At 38.5% G+C, this 21,859-nt stretch overlaps 2 long non-coding RNA genes across 2 annotated transcripts in view; both read left to right on the top strand.

Moving 5' to 3' along the window:
* Positions 1 to 21,859, top strand: part of LOC144656658 (uncharacterized) — a 523,850-nt gene that overhangs the window by 244,390 nt on the left and 257,601 nt on the right. The window lies entirely within an intron of this gene.
* Positions 11,753 to 16,644, top strand: LOC144656575 (uncharacterized). The gene is made up of 3 exons (XR_013571325.1): positions 11,753 to 12,090; positions 14,914 to 15,022; positions 15,520 to 16,644. It is a non-coding gene; the product is annotated as an uncharacterized LOC144656575 (long non-coding RNA).

Raw genomic sequence — 21,859 nt, 5'->3', positions numbered from 1 at the left:
AGAATTTGAAACTACACGTATGCTGTGTCAGATGACTTAGTTCAGCAAAGTGATACAAAACTAGACTGAGGCATTGTAAATAAGAGGGGCTTGAATGGGGCAAATTTTCACTTGGAAAATGGCATTTGGGTCATTGGGACTTGGAATCACAAACCATAAATATGAAATTAAACTGGCAGGGACTGGAATTTGAAAAGCCGTTGGGGAAACAATAGGCTAGGCAATAGGATGTGGGCAAAAATTTGAGCTGGAAAATTGGATTTATTACCCACCCTCCCTCCTTCTCTCTTCAGAACCCTCAAATTAATACGTTGAAAGAACAAATACCAATTATCTGAGTACCATCACCAAATACGAAAAAATGACTCTTCAACTTAGTGAATAGAAAGCGCAAGAAATACAACACAAAAAACGAAGGCAGATAAGAAAAAAAGAAAAACATTACAGTTGTAATAGCGGGGGCAGACGAAGTGTGATCTATTTTCAAGCAGAAGAATCCATCGAATCCATCACAGTTTAACCTTAAGATCGGGCGAAACCTTTCGCGTTCTTATTCACTCTTTGTGGTCTGATCGCGGTTTTGCTGTCCATCATTCAAATATATTGTACATTTGTCCCCGAATATTCGAAACAATGACTTTGTAAAATTGGGAACTTACAATTTTGCTTAAAGGAGGTCCGGGTCCACGTTACAAGTTACTTTGCTATATTCTCCGTTCAATTGTACAATTGACTAGTAACTTTTTGCAACTTCGGCATGACCACTGTTGCGCCATAGCGCTACCTCTCTCGCGCCCATAGACTGATTTATGGCCGCAAGAAGCCTCTTTGCCTCCCTTTGTAAGCAGTCAGATGTCCAGTTGTCATCCTGTTCCTCACAACAAAGATTAACAAAAAACATTTCCGCTTTCTTTGGTCTTAAGAATACCGGAATAACTCATATTCTATGGCAGTTGTCATCATGCATGCGTGACCTCGCCACAGGGCTCAAAACAAACCACTTTTTGTCCCATGAACACAAAAGCTTTATCCAGTTGCCATCATGCATGCGTGACCTCGAAATAGGGCTCAAAACAGACATTACCACTTTTAATTTGTCTTAACCCATGAACACAAAAACTTTATCCAGTTGTCATCATGCATGCGTGACTTCGCCACAGGGCTCACAAAAAACAAGAAACAATCACTACTTTGCGAGCAGACAACCTGTGAAGGTGTGAACAGTGACGGCGAATCTAATGAACTGAGAGGATATTTTTTTTACTTTTCGAGGCTACAGAGCTGTGACAAGCTATTCATGGTTTATAGTTCCGGGTTCGATAGATCCTTCGCAACGCTTTCGCAGTTCAGTTTTTTTTTTTCGCTTTATTGGGCTTTACAAAGCACCTATCCATGTAAAGAGGTTTTCATTGGTAAAATAAAAGTTCACATGGTTTCAAAGAAGCCAAGAATAAAAAGAAAACCTTATTGATGTTGATGTTTATATCTATCTTATAAGCTTAGCGTGATCATCATCATCATCTTACCACACGGTGCTATGACCAACAAGAGTGCAAGAGTACAAAAGTGCGTTATCTGACAGCTCTAGTAATTTCATGCGCGCCAACCGCCTTTGACTGTAAGGTGGTCTTTGTTTTCAATGTCTTGTTTTCAGGTGTGAGGCATTGTAAATAAGAGGGGCCTAAATGGGTGAAATGGGAACTGGAATTTGGGCAAATTTTGGGTCACTTGGACTTGGAATCACAAACCAAAAAAATGGAACTGGGACTCGAATTTCAAAAGATTTGGGAAAACAATAGGCTAGGAAATAAGAGTTGGGCAAAATTGGACCTGGAAAATTGGCTTTATTACCCACCCTTGACCCCTTCCGAAGAACCCTCAAATAGTTACGTTGAAAGTGCATTTACCAATCATTTGAGTTCTATCGCAAAGTGTTATAGAAAATATGCATCTTCAACTAAGCCAATAGAAGACGCAAAAAATAAAAAAAACAAGAAACAAAGGCAGGTGCGAAAAAAGAAAAACAATACAGCTGTAATAGCGAGGGCAGCCGTAGTGTTATGCGAAGTTCGAGCATCCACATCTCCCATATTTTACCTGCTTCCTTCACTGGAATAAGCATTGTTGTCATCGCTACACACTACATACTCAGGATATCACTTTGACTGCTTTGATTCAATCAGTTTCTACGTCCTCCGTAAATTGTTAACTGAGAGATCAGCAGTATTAACCCGAATGATTTACGCTGGAACCAGTATTGCGTATCACATGGACGTACAGACGTAGCTAGTACAATGTACAATGATCGCATAAGTCACGGAGTATTCAAGCTGAAACTAATCTCTTGGAGGTTTTCGGAAGAAACCTTTTATTTGTCTTCATCAACCGGCATCATTCATTCCCGTTGGGATAATTTGTAGGATATGAATTGAATTCTTGCATACAAACAGCCTGTGAACTGGGTCAGCGAGCTAAATGTACCAGGATAGCAAAGTTTTTGGTTTCTTTCCTAAATTCAGGGACTGTCTGATAAGATTTACATATTTAGTTTTTATTTGTTCGTATCCATGAAGCTGTTTTTCATTTGCAAAATATAACGTGACGCTTGAAAAAAGTTAGCGTGACTTTTCATTAATTTCATGCATGGCAACGACGGTTATTTTGACTGGAAGATGAGCTTAACGATGGCCTTTGATTTCGCCGCGTTCTTCACGGTAGAGCAAATTTGTTCACAAAACTAAAAAAAATATCGTTTAATAGTCATAACTTATTTGACGACAATTGGCTCAGTTGATCAAAAAGTCCACGGAATGGCAGAACAAATAACAACTTTTAATGTCTATGCATACCTCTTCGTGTTATGATGATGTAATCGGTCAGGGGATTCCCCGTGCTACAAATTGCCTGATTGGCTACAATTATTCTGATGAAAATCAACAAACCAATCAAGTGTGAGTTGATAGAAAATTAATATATTCAAAACGCAGCTACAAAGACACAAGGAAGGCCACAGACCTTTCACTTGCTAACTTATGGCTAAGTTAATACACCAGAAACGCGTTCGTTCTTTATCGTAAAACGAGGGCTCTAGACGGCTCCGGATGCATGCTTAGATGACCTTAGATTAAACTTGTTGCTAAAATCATATCAGAAATGGTATGTAACACAAAAAATCTACCACGGAGCGCGCAAACAGCTTCGTGCGGCACTGTACCTCTGTTTATAAAAAAAAGTGCAAAGCGATTTTAATAGTTCCTTTGCTTCCCCTTCAGTTCATCGTTGTGCTAATCTCAGTTATACGACATGAACTGTGCCGTAAATTTGTTAAACTGAATCATTCCAACAAATGCGCCTTGCACTGGCCTGTATGTACAACCCGTACTGTTTAGCGTTTTTTTCAATATTTATAGCTATAAATTTAATGTTCTCTCTAAAATCTTAGAAAAAGTATAGTGGTAAATTTGGTACTCACGGTTTTTAGTACAGCTCTTATAGGCCTTAAAATGTCCACGTTATGCCGCGATGCGTTGTTCGCACATCACGGAATGATGCCGTTTATGCATGTGTTTCATGTTTTCCAAACTACGTTTCACCTGTATACTGATCTATACTGTACTAGCCTGCGAGTCAGCAGGCTGATTTGTTTTTGTCACCCACGACCTGTGCGTTAACGTACAATAAACGCGCAGTCAACACGGGAGTACAGTGTCACTCACACTGGACGAAAAAATGGATTTACTCAAGTTTGAAAGTTGAGCAAATATGATGCAAATTTGGGCATCTATCTTTGCACTAAATTTGCTCAAGTTGTAAAGTCCATGTAAACACAAATGTTTGTATCTGACGAATTGTTGTGCAAATGTGACGCAAAGATAACATTTGCTCCTTATTTACCTCACTTTTGCTCGCAAGGCAAATTTTTAACTTTCATATTCATTTGTTAAACATTTGCCTTCTGTGTATAAATTACACGTTTACTACTTAATGCAAATTCAAGTAAACACTGTGCAAAATAAATTGTTTGTACTAAGTTTACATCACATTTGCGCGAGATACAAATAATTAACTTTACGGTCAATTTTCTCGGATTTGCCATACAAGCAAACGTGTACATTTGTTATAGATGTGCGCATGTGTCAAAGAAATAATTTTGCCTCAATTACGCTCACATTTGCCAGGGAGCAAATATGTGAATTAACCAAATTTTTGCTACCGAGGCAAATGTTTAATTTGCTCTATTTGGAAGAACAGTTTGTTTCAATGTTTCGTGTTTTCACATGCGAAAAGCAAAGTAGCGGGAACGATGAGTGGCGGCTGTATTCGCAGGCTATTCCCCGAGCTTACTATAAAATTTTCAATGATTTTTCACGTATAGATCGGACTTCGACCATCAACAAGGATCCGCCTATAGGCTTGAAATCATCATCTCCCTACCATGAAAACATAACTCCCTTATGTTCTGGCACATATCCCACTTGCGGAGGAAACCTATATATAGTATACTACAGTGGAAGCTCTCCAAGCGAACCCTATAATAGGTGGTCATGCATCTCTAGTTATGGCTGCAATGGTATAACCATACGGGTTTTTGAAATCTTAGTTTTTGAAAATCATTTCTGTAAGCAGGCAGTTATAGTTATGAATCCTTTTTTCGGCTCATGGGTGGCCATCAACAGGAGCTTCGATGGTTGTCTGTTTACTGCCATTTTCACTATTTAGACAGAAAATTGATCGTTGGGTGTCTCTCCCCACCACCCAGCCATCCCCACCGCCCTACTCTCCCTTGTTTCTTTGGGTCTTATCGGACTGACTTGTGGGCAAGTTATAAGCATTGATAAGTGTGATGTCATATGCGGTAAGTCCAAGTGTGTATGCCCATTAAATGGGCGTCGATAACTTGAAAGCGAGGCATTTATGCTAGCTCCAAAATTCCCCCTGGTATACGCAGGACACCCAGTATGTGTACAGGACACCACTTGAAATTAGGAATGCGTTCACCTTCGTCGAACGCAAAAAGATCTGTTCCTGATAATGCCAGCTGCCTCTGCCTAAATTCAAACAGGACAACAAAAAACTGCTGGACAAAGGCCCAGCAGTCAGCTCATTTATATTTCACCTCTATAAAGTAACCACGGCTTGAAAGTGGAGTAAGGGATTTCATAAAGTTTCCATTACAGTCATTTATGATACTCATGAAGAAAGTGGAAAGCTGAATACCAACAATAACATTCAAATTGTTCAATAATTCGTTTTCATTATTTCAACTGAAGGATTTGATCATTTCAAGAAAAAAATAATAAATTATTGTTTATTCTTATTCTTCGTTGTCACCTTTGGGCTAAAAAACATGGTTTCATCAGTAAATCCTCAACTGTTTTTTTTTCTATGTGAAGGTTATGTCTATAATAAAAAGGGTTTCAATAAAATAATAAAATAATTGCTTGCTTATTTATTGTCAATCATGATTGGTATTTACATTGTTATATACAGTTGAACCCCGGTAACTCGAACTCTGAAGGGAAGCGAAAAACAGTTCCAGTTAGCGGGGTTTTCGAATTAACCAAGTAAAAATGACTGAAAAGTGGGTCCAAGGGAAATAGAAGCTAGTTCGAGTTAGCGGGGTTGTTCGAGTTATCCAAGTTCGAGTTACCGGGGTTCTACTGTAGTTTTCACTGACTGACTAAAGATGACCACATCTTGACAGTGGGCTTCCTAAAAATGACCACATTTTGAAAACCCAATAGTGGAAACTACAGTAGAACCCCGGTAACTCGAACTCAGATAACTCAAACAACCCCGCTAACTCAAACTAGCTTCTATTTCCCTTGGACCCACATTTCAGTCATTTTTACTCGGTTAATTCGAAAAGCCCCGCTAACTCGAACTGTTTTTCGTTTCCCTTCAGAGTTTGAGTTACTGGGGTTCAACTGTATGTAACAAAGATGACTGGTCTTTCCTTTAATGGAATTCTATTGAAATTGTCTTAATTTATTAAAGCATACACTAAGAGAATGAAATTTTATCTGCTGGGATTCGGTTCTATCATTAACCAGTGAAAAAAGGAGTCAATGTTTACTGATGTAACCAGGGGAGAAACAGGGGTTGTCTAACTGTTTTAAGAGTGATGCTCCTTTAGTGACTTTCAAAACTTTGACGATAGATATTTGTTGAATTGTTTAGGACAACTAACATGCCTGGCTATAAAAGATATTGTAGCATTGGCCAAAGACCCCACACTCCCAGTAGCAGTGGTTCACTGTGGTTGGTCATTAGAACTCCTGGGATCTTTGACATGACTGAGGTGTCTTCAGTTTATTTCCGTCAGTGATTTGTCAGCAGAAACCCCAGCATCTTTATTATGGCTGAGCTGGATACTTTGTGCCTGTTGTGATTCATCTTTTGCCAAGGCTGAATAAAAAGAAATTAAACAATTAACATATCAAGTTTTTCAGGTCTTTTGTTTATTTTATGGCAAGCCTGCAGGACTTGACAAAATACACAAAACAACTAAAAATAATTATGTCAATTTTGAAAACATGGCCAAAATGCAAAAGACTGTACATGGTAATGATAACCTTATTTGGCATGTTTTCTATATCTGGTAATGGATTGTGTCTAATAAACCACAGTCTGAAAAAATTCTTTAACTTACAACATATTTGCACAGTATTGATCACTGCTAGACAAATTGTCATCTTAGCAAGACAAAAATTAAAATTATACAAGGAAATTATATTCTTATCATTGCCTGTGACTGTTTTTCTTTTTTTCTGAGATTTTTTTGCCTCACTGAAAGACTATGACATTAAGAGAAATATGGTGAGTTATTTTTGCTAACCAGTTTTATTTTCACACAACCAAGGAGCCTGTTCACGGGCTACAATCTTGTCCACAAGTATTGGGATTAATTTCAGAGAAATTATTAACAAATTCCCCAGTCTAAGAGGAAGCTGTCTGCCTACCAAAGTCCTCAAATGCTCCCACCATATGGGGCTTCCCTAGCCTGAGATCTTGGATTGTACAGTTCCAGAAAATATCCATAGTCATTGAAAATTCTCAGGGAGGAAGGGGGGCTCAAAAGCCAAATTATTATTTGAAGGAACATTTGGAAATTATCTGGAATTTCCAGAAGAGTGGGAGGGGGTGGGGGGGGGGGGGGAATTTACACTGTAACCCAAACAGCCTTCTGTGGGGAGGGTTTTCTCTCCATTTTCAATTGTGTCACAGTATTTTTTCTCGCTATTTTCAAGCATCATGGTCTATTTTTCCCCTTATCATGTGTCACACATAAACTCTTTGCTACCCTCTTAAAATGATTTTTTTTCAAAGTTATTAGTTAAGCAAACCAATGCAAAGAGAGCATATGAGTGATGAAAGTTCACTCTTTTGGGCACATTAAAGCCCCAGACAATGAACAATGAACTACATGTAGTGAGCAGTGAATTTATACTTATAATCAAAAACACAAAAATAGAGGGCTGTGAACAGTCTATATAAACAAACAGAATTTTACATTTCATAAAAACAGCTTGTATTATCGAAGGTGCAGTTAGGTTTTAGTCTGTCAAAAAGCAAGCGGTTCCCATGAGCGAAACTAATTTACTGATCAAATCAGAAAACAATTATTAAACTTGGTTTCCGCAAAATATTGTGATCTGTCAATATTGTCAATATTGTGTCCTCCTACATGGAGGGTGCCCCAGCTACCCGAGTTACCCCGCTAGAAGGGATGAACATAGCCTGCCTTAACATGCAGAATTCACAGCCCTTCTACCCGAGTTAAGAACAGTGTCATTGAAGCGTGTTACTGCCTGGGAAAACCATGTACCGGGTACATGTAGATCCAAATGATTGAAGAAAAATATGACTTTTTACTGAATAATTAAGGCTAGCCGTCTTCAAACTTATTATACTTTGATGCGCAAGCTCTTAAACATTTACTGCGCGTATTTTTGGGGGAACTCAATCAAAATTCGAGTCTTTGGCCACCAAAATGAAATTAAATTTGTTGTTTCGTGAATAAGGATAATCATTCCTAAGAAAATTTCAGATTATTAAATAAGCTACAATTGAAAATATTGGTTTCCTGCTCCGGATACATAGTTAAAAGGGTTTAAAATGTTTTCAAACTCGGAGCGCAAATAAAATTTAAAAGCGTGAAATATTTCGTCTGATATCATCCAGACTTCATCAGTCACTGAGGTGGTGTTTTTTTAAGATGAATGTTAAGAAGACATTTCACTGCCTCGGGGGAGTTAAAATTCTGTCATAAATTGGAGCTAATTCAAAACCATTGTCTCTATTTAACAAAGGTTTTTCTGAGTTTTATCTCAATGGCCTCTTTTACCCGGCGTTTAAAGGTGTTGATTTCGGTGGCTAACACTTTTGCCTTGCTTGTGTCTACCGAGTGGCCCTCCAGTCGACAATGTTCATGAATGGCTGACGAGTTCCTCGACTGATGTTCTTTCATTCTGGTTTCCAGTAAACGGGACGTTTCGCCAACGTACTCCTTGTTGCACTGTTCACATTGAACCTGGTACACAGTTCCGCATTTCTTTAGATTGGACGTTTTGTCTTTGACATGTACCAATTGCGACCTCAGGGAATTTACGGGTTTATGAATAAGTGTGACCTCGTGTGACTTAAACGCTCTTTGAAGGCGTTCAGAAATTCCTTTGATGTATGGCGCTGAAGCGTAGATTTTCTTCTCGTTTTCGGGCTCTTTCGACCAATAGTCTCCAGCATTGGTAGCGTGATGTACGACACTGCCAAGTTCCTTGCTAAGATTATGAAACCTCTTGTTGGCCTCAACGGTTATCACATCGTCAACAGTGAAGACTTTGTCAACAAGATTGCAGAGCTTGAGGTACCTCCTGGACAGAAACTCGTTTCATATGATGTTTCTGCATTGTTTACTAGCATCCCGATTAATGAAGCCATCTCAGTTACCAAAGCGAAACTGGAAGGTGACAGTAGCCTGCCGGATAGATGCCCTCTGGATATCACACAATTATCCACATTACTTGAGATGTGCCTTTCGAGTACCTACTTCACATACCAGCATGAATTCTACAAACAGTAACAAGGAGCTGCGATGGGGTCCCCAATTTCTCCCATAGTGGCTAATCTCTACATGGAACAGTTTGAGAGTAGAGCACTGGACACCGCCCCGACCCCGCCAGCTATGTGGTACCGATATGTTGACGACACGATGGCCAAGATTCACGAACATGCTGTCGATTCTTTCTCTGATCACTTGAACTCGATTGATCAGCACATCCAGTTCACTTCGGAACAAGAAAAGGAGGGTAAAATCCCGTTCCTTGACACCTGTGTACACGTAAACCAAGATGGTTCTACCAAGATCTCCGTGTACCGTAAACCTACGCACACGGATCAGTACCTGAACTTCCACTCAAATCATCATCTTCAACACAAAAGAGCTGTAGTTAACACCCTGATGCTGCGAGCCCAGACCTTGGTTACCGAGGACGAGGACAAAACAAGAGAAGCCCAACACGTGAAACAAGCTTTGAAAGCAAACAACTACCCAGATTGGATGCTAACAATACCACATTCCAAGTCTGGAACGAAAGAGCCCGAAAACGAGAAGAAAATCTACGCTTCAGCGCCATACATCAAAGGAATTTCTGAACGCCTTCAAAGAGCGTTTAAGTCACACGAGGTCACACTTATTCATAAACCCGTAAATTCCCTGAGGTCGCAATTGGTACATGTCAAAGACAAAACGTCCAATCTAAAGAAATGCGGAACTGTGTACCAGGTTCAATGTGAACAGTGCAACAAGGAGTACGTTGGCGAAACGTCCCGTTTACTGGAAACCAGAATGAAAGAACATCAGTCGAGGAACTCGTCAGCCATTCATGAACATTGTCGACTGGAGAGCCACTCGGTAGACACAAGCAAGGCAAAAGTGTTAGCCACCGAAATCAACACCCTTAAACGCCGGGTAAAAGAGGCCATTGAGATAAAACTCAGAAAACCTTTGTTAAATAGAGACAATGGTTTTGAATTAGCTCCAATTTATGACAGAATTTTAACTCCCCCGAGGCAGTGAAATGTCTTCTTAACATTCATCTTAAAAAAACACCACCTCAGTGACTGATGAAGTCTGGATGATATCAGACGAAATATTTCACGCTTTTAAATTTTATTTGCGCTCCGAGTTTGAAAACATTTTAAACCCTTTTAATTAAATAAGCTGTTGCTCAAATAAATTTATATTTTCCAGTCAACAGATAAAACTAATTTGAACTAATTTTGGTTAAATAGCACTGTTTTGGTCCAGAATTTATACATTTTATGCCATTAACTTCATATTTAAATTTAGAACACGTGCAAAAACTTATCCCGGCAAGCCAGGATAGCCCAGGCAATTTACATGACAAAGGCTATCCTACCTAGAAGGGTGCCCCGGCAAGTAGACCGAGTGCGCAGGCAAGGCGGGCTTCCCGCCTAGTATGTAAACACTTCAATGTGTTTTCAAAAAAATAGGGGCGGATCCAGGAATTCCTGAAAAGGGGGGGGGGGGGTGTATACCTTAATATTTTTTACGCATGATTAAAAGGGACAGAAGTTACAACAATAGTTCATATTTGTCGTTTTTCTTCAGGCCTCGTCTCGTATATTGAACAATGTAGCGAAGTGGTGGAAGTGAAACAACTACGAATAAAACAATTTTATTCTATTATTTTTATGCAGTTTCAAAGAAATAAAAAAATGCTGCGTAAAGGGGGGGGGGGGGGGGGGTCCGCCTGTGAGAAACGTATGAAAAGTTGGCTCGCCAGGGTAGTTGGGTTAGCCGGGGCACCTGCCTTTCATGTAAACCGGCCCTAAGCTTTAAGATTGTAGGTCGATTTTGTTCAAAATAGCCAGTGGTAAGTCAATAATGATCCAATTGTCATCAGCCTTCGCAACTGGTGTGCCATGATATCAATACTTTGAAGAGATTGTACAAAAAGGTGTTATACGAAAGATTAAGATGATTTCTTTAAGACTTGCCTGTTCACGACGATGTAAAGTCAGCCATTTTGCTTAGCACTTTCTCACAACATAGAGCAATCGTGCTGTCAAATCTCCCATGGTCGTCGCTTGATCATCCTCAAGTGCAAGCACAATCTTTTTCCCGTTTTCTTCTTTTTCTAAGACCTAGCCTTTCTCTTTCGTTTTCTTTTTTTCGTTCTACATCCTCGCTTTTTCCTCTGGTGTATTCTTTCTCCAAAAAGATTCACGTTCATTCTCGATTTTTTAGCTGGAGGCCGACATAATTATTCGTGTTATGCACCTATCAATGGTTTGCCCCAGGATGGGGGGGGGGCGGGCAACCCACGGGAATTTGACATCGTGAAGTTCTCCCAGGGTAAGGATTTTGACATCTAAAATGGCCTGCTGGGTTAGAAATTTAAGAAGAGATATGGGAAATTTGACATTCACTAGGTGCCCAGGGGTGGAGAATGTGACTTTGGACTTCAAAAAATTTCAAATTCCCCGGGGGTCGCCCGCCCCCCCCCCCCCCCCCCATCCTGGGGCAAACCATTGATAGGTGCATTAAAATTCCCGCTTTTTCCCGGCAAAAATCGTGTCAGTGGTAAGGCTTTACGCTAATTTGCTACTTCACTTATTGAACACGAGATGTACCGATTCGTCGCCAGGTCCTCCCGTAGTTTGACGTCATTATGCTGTTTTAGCCAATGAAAATGTCAATGGCTGTCACGTGGTGATTATATACCCATTCAAACCGATTCAAACCTAGGAGCGCCATTTTATTTCAGTTTGTCGCTTTTTTTTGTTAGTTCATTCTGTTATGGCAACAAAATCACCAAACCAAACAGGCAAACGGGACTCTGAACATGAGGAATGCAAACAGTAATTCACAAGTACACCTCGAGCTTCGCGATCTCAAACGCAGCCATCATCTTCGAGCCCGAACGGTCCAACGGCCATGTAGACAGTGAGCAAAACGTCCTCGAACAACAGCCCATCTTTCACTGACAGTTTAAACCAGGAACGTTCATCGCCCACAGCGACATCCACACCGGTATTTGATGTTATCGAGTATGCCATACAACGGTAAGTATAACCTGAAATCATACCCTCCCTCCCTACTACTGCTGCGGGGGAAGGAGGGCATGATACATTTGCTTGTCGAAAGTCATGTAAAAAAGCCAGATTCTGGCTTTTTGTCTGATTGGTCGAGAAACAATACTCAATGGAGCGGTGTGGACTGATTGGTTGTCGTATTTCAACGAGACTTCCGGTCAGAAGCTGGTAATGGCAAAGACGAGTCACGTTTACTGCGAGGACGAGTTCTTTTCTACGTTAGCTGAAGCCCTAACAGATATCAAGTGTAACTCTCTGAAGGCAGAACAAATAGAGTGAGCGACAATGCGTAATAATTTTGGTTCCGTGAAGATGTTTTTGTTGTTCTTCGAAAACAATATCCCAGAGATTTTGGAATGTTTACAAAAGCGATCGATCCTATCTGCCGTAAAACAGCTCTTGTCGGTGAATTCCTTTTTGTGTGTGTGTAAGCTGAAATAAAGGGACGGCATCCAGTACAACTGATAAAAATATGTTCACAAGCGCCATCTTACCTTGCTACTAAAAGCATTTTTATCTCAACACGGCGAAGTTTAAATACAGGCTGTACATATGTACAATTTTTCTCCAGACGTTTTTCACGCCATGTGGAAATCCGAGTCTCGAATTTGCCGCCAACTACAAAGAGTGGTTTGACAGTTCGACGACACATTAGTTTATTTAAATTAGGGGGCGGCTGGCGGCCGGTTAAATAAATGTATCAGGCGTTCTTTTTTCCCTCTCGCTTTCGTAAAAAGAAAAAAGAACGCCTGATCGCAGGTTACGGTAAGTAAGACTGCGAGGATCAAACTGCCTACCTAACATACTAACATTCCTCTGAAATTTAGAGCTTTTATCTTTGCTACTTGGTTGTTTGTCTTATATAAATTCATCCTGGTAATAGGGCTGAGTTTTAATAGTTCAGTTTGTGATATTTGGTCTAAAATCATTCACATCTGATGGAAAAACGCAGATAACTATGGAGCAGGGGACTGATTTGCTATTCTCTTGAGTGTTTACAGATATAATTGGATGACACAAAGTCCTATAATGTACTTACAATGTATACAAAATAATATAGGATAAATGTTATACCGAGTAAATGCATTGTGTCTATACATGTAATACAGGCATTAAATGCAACCTAAGAATCCTGAAGGTTGGTACATTGCATTTAATATATGCACATGAAAATACAAAACAAAGATTAATACAATCTACTGGACATTTTTATCAATAAAAACAACCCACCTGCTAATGAACGGAACAGATAATTTCTCCCCCAAACCAGGCATGCAAACACAAAGATAATAGACAGCGATGACAATTGGAATCTATTACGTTGCAAAAAAGCCTACCATATCAAGCGTTCATAGCACCATCTTTGAACAACGGTCTAAAAGCAAGCTGGGAATTATGCCTACTTTTTTTACAGTTCCATCTTGTTTTTTATTTTCATGTGCAAATGTACCATCCTTCAGTAAAATCAAAGCTACCTGTTTGTCACCTTAGTCTGAAGATGAAATAGAATTACATGTATATCGAAATAATTCTATTACACCAACCATTCCTTGCATTTGTTGCCCGTATTTTAGACACAATGCATTTACTTGGTATTACATTTATCCTTGATCTCTTAAAACTATCAGCTATTTTATCATTTTAATTAGAGCAATTTGTTTTAAATTCAAACCCACCGGGGATTCAACATTTAAATAATAGTAGTCAAATGACGGCAACATGCAAATGTGCTGTTGGGCATTTAAGCTGCACACGCCCCAATTTGGCGAATAAACAGGGCTCGCCATAAAAAACTAATCAGATCTTAGAATTTTGTTAAGTTATAATCAAATGCTTTACCAAGTGTGTAAGCTCCAGAAAATATTCATACTTCCCCATAGAGAGGTTGGAAATTTAAGGGAAGGAGAGGATCTCAAAGATCCAAACATTTAAAGCAATGTTTGAAGCTAAATTAAAATTTTTAGACAGGAGGGGAGTCATATGAAAGATCCCTTAGTGGAAATGGTATGGATACAATGTATTTTCTGGAACCACAAATTGACTACTGAGGTTTTTCAGAGAAGAGAAAAAGGGTTTTTTTAGTCACTTGTAAGTTAAATAATATCCTCAAGCTGAAAGGCCATTTAACCAACATTTCCTTTTCCAATACAAAGAATATGGCTTTTTTGCTTGGGCAGGCACCCAAATCAACCTAGATTCAATGAACTTGACAACAATGGCAAATTTAAGCTGGTGTACAAAGTACCAGTTGGCACCATAAAAAGTAAACCCTCTTTTTTCTTCTATCTCACAAAATTAATGTACTACTAGCTCTATCAACTGTTTTGTTAGAAGTACAGTTGCAGAACCTAGTCTGAATTTTTCATTGGTTTAAAAATTTTACTCTCACCAGTATAATTTTAATTGCCTTTGTTGAGTATGCATGGTCACTGATCTCATTGATAAATTGGAAATCTGAAACAACAGTTTGTGGTGTTTATTCAGTGACATCCTAGAAGTTTTATGAACATTAAGTAAGCTCTTGAGAACTCTAACCACAGATGTCTCAGTAGATAACCCACACCTGCTATTTAATTTTTGTCATAAATATTGTGCAAAAAGGTGCAGATTATACATGTAGTTTTACTGTAACTTTACCCCAAGTCTTTCTCCTTCTTATTTTCGTTTGGAATAGTTTATTTCAAACACTCATGAATACATCTTTTGAATAGTTTAGTGTTGATTAAATCTAAGAATATTTCTCTTTGCCATGTTTGAACAAACTGATTTTTTTGGATTATTATTATTTTGTAGCTGCTATGGGTGTCCATTTTCAGACAAAGTAAAGGCAAAGTGTCATTAACTCAAGAAATGCAGTCAACATCTCTCGAAGGAGCAGAGCGTCCAAAGCCATCTAAATATGGTAATTTTTTATGATTCAACAGTGTTCTAGAATTTTGTACAGTTAAATGCAATTAGTGTATGTGAATACAAAATGTAATTTAAATATTCAGAGTCTATTTAGCTATGGATGCAAGCAGAAGGTTCCTACATGAAAGCACAAGAAGAAAAACAAGAAGATTAAATTTTTGAATGCAATGCTGTGTATTTTGGTTACATTATTTAAAAAAAAAACATTGTAGTTGTTCTAATTCTAGCTGCTACAACTGTAATGTGCATGATATTTTGTGTGCATTCACATTCAAAATACATACCGGTACATGTACAATGATTCATGCATTTTGCATAGCTCTCACAGTTTACTGTCTCTAAATAGATTCTTAGGCCTTTCTGTTTAAAGACTTTAAGAAAGAGTGGTCTTTAGATTGGTATTCTTTTAAACCCACATTTTATTGTCAATTTGTGACTCAAGAGTTACCATTGATAAATAATTTTCTTAAATATATTTTTCTTTTACAGAAAAAGAGGCAGAGGGTAAAAGCTTTCAGTAGAGCAGTCCACATCCTAACAGTAAAGGAAAAAGATCACTACCAGAAATTCATGACTGTGGACTTTATGTTGTCTGAGTATTCCATGCCAGAGATAGAAGAGGAGAGTGGAAACAGAGATGGCTGTGAGAGCCCAGGCTTAGAAAAGAAATTCTTTAGCACCAGCACACTTTAGTGGCGCAGTCCTGCTTTAATGCAGGTTACATGTATGCACACCATTTACTGAAAGGCAGCACATACATTGTAGAAGGACTGCAAAAAGGCATCATTATGTAATCTTGAGCTCCTTTGCACCTGATGGCATTCCTTTGCCCTAGCATAACTGGTACCTTCTGCCCTCCTTTTGTTTAATAATGGGGTGCATCACTGCATTTCTAAAGCTTAAAGGAAAAAAACTAAAATCTCATACTATTTTGTTTTAAACTTTTTGAGAACTTTAATTGTTTAAAATGGAAATTTCAACTATTGAATGGTGATTGAATGCTTCTTTTTTTTAATGTTTAGTTGTCTTTTTTTATGCAAAAACCTCATTTTTGTGAACAAGCTACTGTAAGTTAGGCTTTTCATGCTGTCATTGATCTTTCAAATGTGCAGTGAACTGTCTGTGACAATGGCTGATTTATGGTAACCAAATGTTCACATACATGCACTAAAACAGTTTACTGATCATAATTACAATATTTCTTATGTAGATGTTTGGGGGAGTTTTATACTTATTGTTTTAAAATGTTTAGCTGTTTGCCTTCTGACAATATTTAAAGATACATGTACTTACCGGCATGTACAAGTATAATATTTTATTCATTTAACAGTTACGAACAGTCAATCAAGAACATTAAGTATGGTAGGCATCTCATGCTTACTGTTCTAAAAAAGTTTTAAGCTGCTTACCATGTGAGAATAGTTATTGATTTTAAGTTAGTGATGACCGGTAAAGAAATAGAAAGCATTGTATATGCCCTTTTTAAGACTGTTTCAAAGTGCTTAGCTGTTTTTTTTTTTCTTTTACTTCTATTTCAAGATATTTATAATATTTCTTTTGATTCCATGGTGCCATGTGACATTGTTGAAATAAATAATTACATAGAGCTTGAAATGTGTGCATGCATTTTGTTTTGTTTATTTTAATCATTCTCTGTTTTCCATTTTCATTTTTCATTATACAAATAACTAGTGAGAGGGGAAGTTTGCTTGTTTGGCACAACGTTTTAAATGCTTGTTCAAACAAAGGCTTTCGTGATCAGTGAATGTTCACTGGCACTTCTATTTGTAAATAGCATGTAAAGACTAGGCAAATTTACTATTTTGCCCTCCCTTATTTTCTTGCAAATACTGGCCAAATATGGCATTTGACTATATAGCAAACATAACCAAACGAAAGCAAATATGGTATTTCCGTCAGTGCAAATCCTTCCTTTCATGAGGCAAATTTATATATTTGCCTGCTATTTACTGCGAAAGTAAAATTGATTTTTGTTCGTATTTGTCACGCTATAGTAAATGTGTGCAAACATCAAGTTTATTTCATGTCCAAATATCATCAAAGCGAAGTAAACTTCACTTTTGTAAGTATTTGCTATTAATGTAAATGCGGAGCAAAGACGATATTTACTAGATCTTTGCTTTACTTGCAATTTTACAGCAAACACAAAGTTTGACTTGCGTTCAAATATGATCAAAGCTAAGCAAATGTAATAGTTTGCAACATATTTGCTACACGTGTAAATCCAACTTTTCGTCTAGCAAATTTAACTATTTACCTCACCTTTACTACAACAGAAAAGCTGTCGCAAATGTACAATTTATCTTTACATTTGCTACCGGTATGAAAACATTGAGTAAATGCGGTATTTACCATATTTGCCTTGTGTGCAAATATAATGCAATCATGATATTTGTTTCTGAGCAAATTTGAGCAGTGTCGTTCAAATATGGTATTTACTTCATATTTGCTACGATTTTGCTAGGTTGTAAATCCGTTTTTTCGTGCAGTGTCAATATTTAGGTATTCATGCCTAAATTCGCTCTTTGTTTCTGGGCAACCGTACACGATTACAAAAACATGGATCAATATTTGTTTCATAACAATACAAAGCGAGCGAGGGAACGAGGCGCAGCAGCGAGCGTGTCAGATCACTTGGTTCAGCAAAGTGAAACAAAATAAGACTGAAAAATTGTAAATGAGTGGGGCCTGGATTTTCTCTGGGAAAATAAGATTTGGGTCACTGGGACTGTGAATTTTAATCACCAAAAAGAAACAATGGAACTACTGGGACTAGGATTTGGAACATTTTGGAAAACAATAGGCTGGAAAATGGAATTTGGGCAGAATTTGAGTTGGAAAACGGGATTTATTATCCCCCCCCCAACACCTTCAGGACCCTTAAATAAAGACGTTGAAAGTACATATATGTGGACTATGTCCTTTTAAGCTTTTTTAGCCGTCATTAGTGACTAACGTGACTTCCAGAAGAATCTCCTTGTTTAATGTCATTGTTCATGATTCATGAATCACGATTCATGAATCACGATTCATGATTCATGATTCATGATTCATGATTCATGATTCATGATTCGTAATTCAGGATTCATCGTCGTCCTGGACTATAGTGCCCGGAAGAAACGATCTTGCGAGCGGACAGCATGTGAACAGTGGCGGTAAGCCAAATGAACCGAGAGGAAATTTTACATCCTTTTCGACACTACAGAATGTTGACAACTGAAGCTGCAATAACTATAGTTCCGGGTTCGATCGATTCTTGCGCAACGCTTTCGCTATTCAGTTTTATTTCGTATATATCCTTATGCTAATTTGTAAAATATAATTTTATATGGTTTACGGTGAAATAAGTCAAAAAACAAAAGAGAACCTTATTAACGTCGATGTTTATATCTATTTTATTGCCTGAGCGTGACCTTACATTACTAGTTACTTAGTAATTCCATGCATCCATGCATGGCAACTCTTTTGAAAATATGCCGACTGAAGTACCACTTTACTTTAAGGTGACTCGATCGCAATAAATGACGTGCTGTATGCCTTTCAAAAATGTCTTATAACTTCACCATTTCTGACTCGATTTCCTTCAAACTTTCGCATTTTACTCAAAATTTATCGAAGAATAATACACACGTCAATATGTCGATGTAATTATCGTGAGTTTTGCGCGATGTTAACTTTATTGAACACACCTATTTGGATAAAACTGCTATTTACAGAAAACTGAGCGCTAGGATTTCGTTTAAACTTCTGCAATTAACTCATTATAACATCTTATTATGACTCTCTAAGTTTCCGAGAAATCGTCGGAACAGAAACCGCGATACAATTTGATCATCAAAATATTAATCTCGGGCAAACTTCAAGGCTTGGAACGCTCCAGCTCTTCCACATTTTGCCCAAAAGTACCATAACCAAAGACAAAGAAAGTTATATAAACTCACCATTTGCGTCAAAATGTAGGAAGGTCGCCAAATTTACGTTTTTCTAAATTGCATGAAAACTAACCGTACGAATTGCTTAAAACAACTGGACCATTAATTTGAACATCTTACACAAACTTTGCGCTGCTTTACGTTTCTGGAGCTGCCTTGATTTGGATGAAATAATGTTTTAAAGTGAAGCACTACTCCAACCCTATTGTGAACACGGCCATGTTGTTGTTTGGATTCTGCAGCTAACGCTATGCAAATTTCTTTGGAATTTACGAGAATTTGAAAAATTTGCACATGGATAAGGGGGGTGCATTGACAGTGTTCAGTTGCTTCATGTTCTGATGTAAGAGGTGTCCTTAATTTATGCCACATGAAATTTGAAAAGGGTTGGTACTAAAGTTGAAATTAACACATTGTAGTCTGTTTATTGTTATTCAAATAACCGCTGTCTTATGGGGTAAAATGCACCCCCCTTATCCATGTGTGAATTCTTCAAATTCTAATCAAATCCAAGGAAATTTGCATAGCGTCAGCTGTAGAATTCAAACGACAACATGGCCGTGTTCAATAGAGAGTTGGAGTAGTGCTTCACTTTAAAAAAATAATTCATCCATATCAAGGCAGCTCCAGAAATGTAGAGTAGCACAAAATTTGTGTAAGATGTTCAATTTAATGTTCCGGTTGTTTTAAGGAATTCGTACGGATGGTTTTCATGTAATTTAGAAAAACGTTAATTTGGCGACCTTCCTACATTTTGACGCAAATGGTGAGTTTATAGTATTTTCTCAAACTTTTTCATCGGTGCAAATAGCCGAATGTGATTTGGAGCTAACAAAACTGATGCATTGAACTTTCTTTGTCTTCGGTTATGGTACTTTTGGGCGAAATGTGGAAGAGCTGGAGCGTTCCCAGCCTCGAGGTTTCCCCGAGATTAATATTTTGATGATCAAATTGTATTGAGGTTTCTGTTCCGACGATTTCTCGGAAACTTAGAGAGTCATAATAAGATGTTATAATGAGCTAATTGCAGTAGTTTAAACGAAATCCTAGCGCTCAGTTTTCTGTAAATAGCAGTTTTATCCAAATAGGTGTGTTCAATAAAAGTAGCATCGCACAAAACTCGCAATCATTACATCGACATATTGGCGTGTGTATTAATCTTCGATAAATTTAGAGTAAAATGCGAAAGTCTGAGGGAAATCGAGTAGGAAATGGTGAAGTAATTAGACATTTTTGACAGGCATACAGCACGTCATTTATTTCGATCGAGTCACCTTAAACAATACCAGTCCCGCCTTAAAAGCCAAACTGTTCCTGGAACCGAATAGCTGAAACTAATTTCAATTAGTTGGACTGTGACTTTTTAGACTTGGGACTTTTAAAATCTATAAAATATTGTGAACACACGCAAAAGAGGCATCCATGCATCCATGCATGGCAACAGTTGTGAAAGCTCCTGATCAGATCAGCTGTGAAAGCTCCTGACATTTTATCTTTTATTTTTTTAGCCATCACAAGATTTGGGATCATTAAATGGCTGACGTTCAAATTGGTCGTCCCATTGCGGAGTTTTCCCAGTATTTACAGCTGAGCAACCCCAAACTCTTTGAATCAAGTGTCAAACTTAACAAGGAAGGTCCTTGGCCTTCTTATGGCGCTAAGTTAGCAAGATATAAAATACTCCAGAAACGCGTTCATTTCAGAACTATCGCATAACCAGGGTTCTAACAATACATACAAAACTCGTCAGTTACTTTTATTAAGTTTAGGTTAATTTTTGACAAATTTCCTAAAAATTATTTAAGAACCCCTCCTGAAACGTCACGGATTTGCTCGTTGGACTTTTTTATTGTTTTCGAGCTTAAAAAAAAAAACAAAAAACAAAAAACTGAACGGGCAAATGCAACGGCTATACCAGGGACCGCGGAGCAGCATTTTTTTATTATTGGGGGGTGGGGGCTGACAAGTGACTTGGAGTAGGGGTGGGGTAGGGGCTTTAGAGACTCTTCTCTTAGAAAGTCTTTATTTTTTTCGGAAATATTGGAGGGTCTAACCCCCTAGCCCCCCCCCCCCCCTACTCCGCGGTCCCTGTATACGCGTATGTTGCAATTTAATCCACCACAAATATCAGCGGCTGGACAGATAAAAATGTCACTCTATCATCCCACAATACTGATAGAACAGGCTAGCCTGTTCCAGGCTCTCGGAAGTTGGGGAAGGCGAAAACCGGCAGGCGCCGTAGTTTCGAGCGCGCACATGGGAAACGCGAAAGGCGCGAGGGGACCACGCGAGGAAAAATCGATTCTTTTTTTCTCGCGAGGCCTTCTCAAAATGCGGGACGAAGGCGAGTAAACGAAAGGTTTACTAGGTTTACAAGGCGGGTTTTTTGCTTTTTTTCTAAATGCATGCTTGAATATCAGGAAAATCTCGAAGGCTACCTTCTGAGATGGAACACAATTCGGCTTCCCCGAAATTGCGCGCGCGCACCGCGCTCCCTATCTTTCTGACTGACGCTTGTTTCGAGGTGTTGACATTACTTGTTACAGTTATCCAATCAGATGGTATAGCGGCTCCTGCTATACCGTACCGGAAGAGGGTCGTTAAAGAAATTCTTACAGGCTTTTTTCTTTCGCTTGCCTTCGTCCCTCCTCGGTTTTTCTTCGCTCGTCGGCGTTTTTTGCTCTTCCCCAACTACCGAGAGCCCGGAACAGGCTAGGTACTGAAACTACAGTGGAACCCCGATATAACGATATGCCAAGGGAGCAGTGAAATTATATCGTTATATCGAGGAACCGTTATAACAAAACTCGCGAAATAACGAAATGGAAGTAAAAAAGCCGAAAATATCGTTATATCGGGGTAAAATTGAAATGTAC

Source organism: Oculina patagonica, chromosome 6, assembly GCF_052425735.1.
Source record: "Oculina patagonica isolate OP01 chromosome 6, crgOcupat, whole genome shotgun sequence".
NCBI lineage: Eukaryota > Metazoa > Cnidaria > Anthozoa > Scleractinia > Oculinidae > Oculina > Oculina patagonica.
The sequence above is the reverse complement of the archived record's forward strand: the minus strand, read 5'-3'. Positions and strand labels throughout refer to the sequence as shown.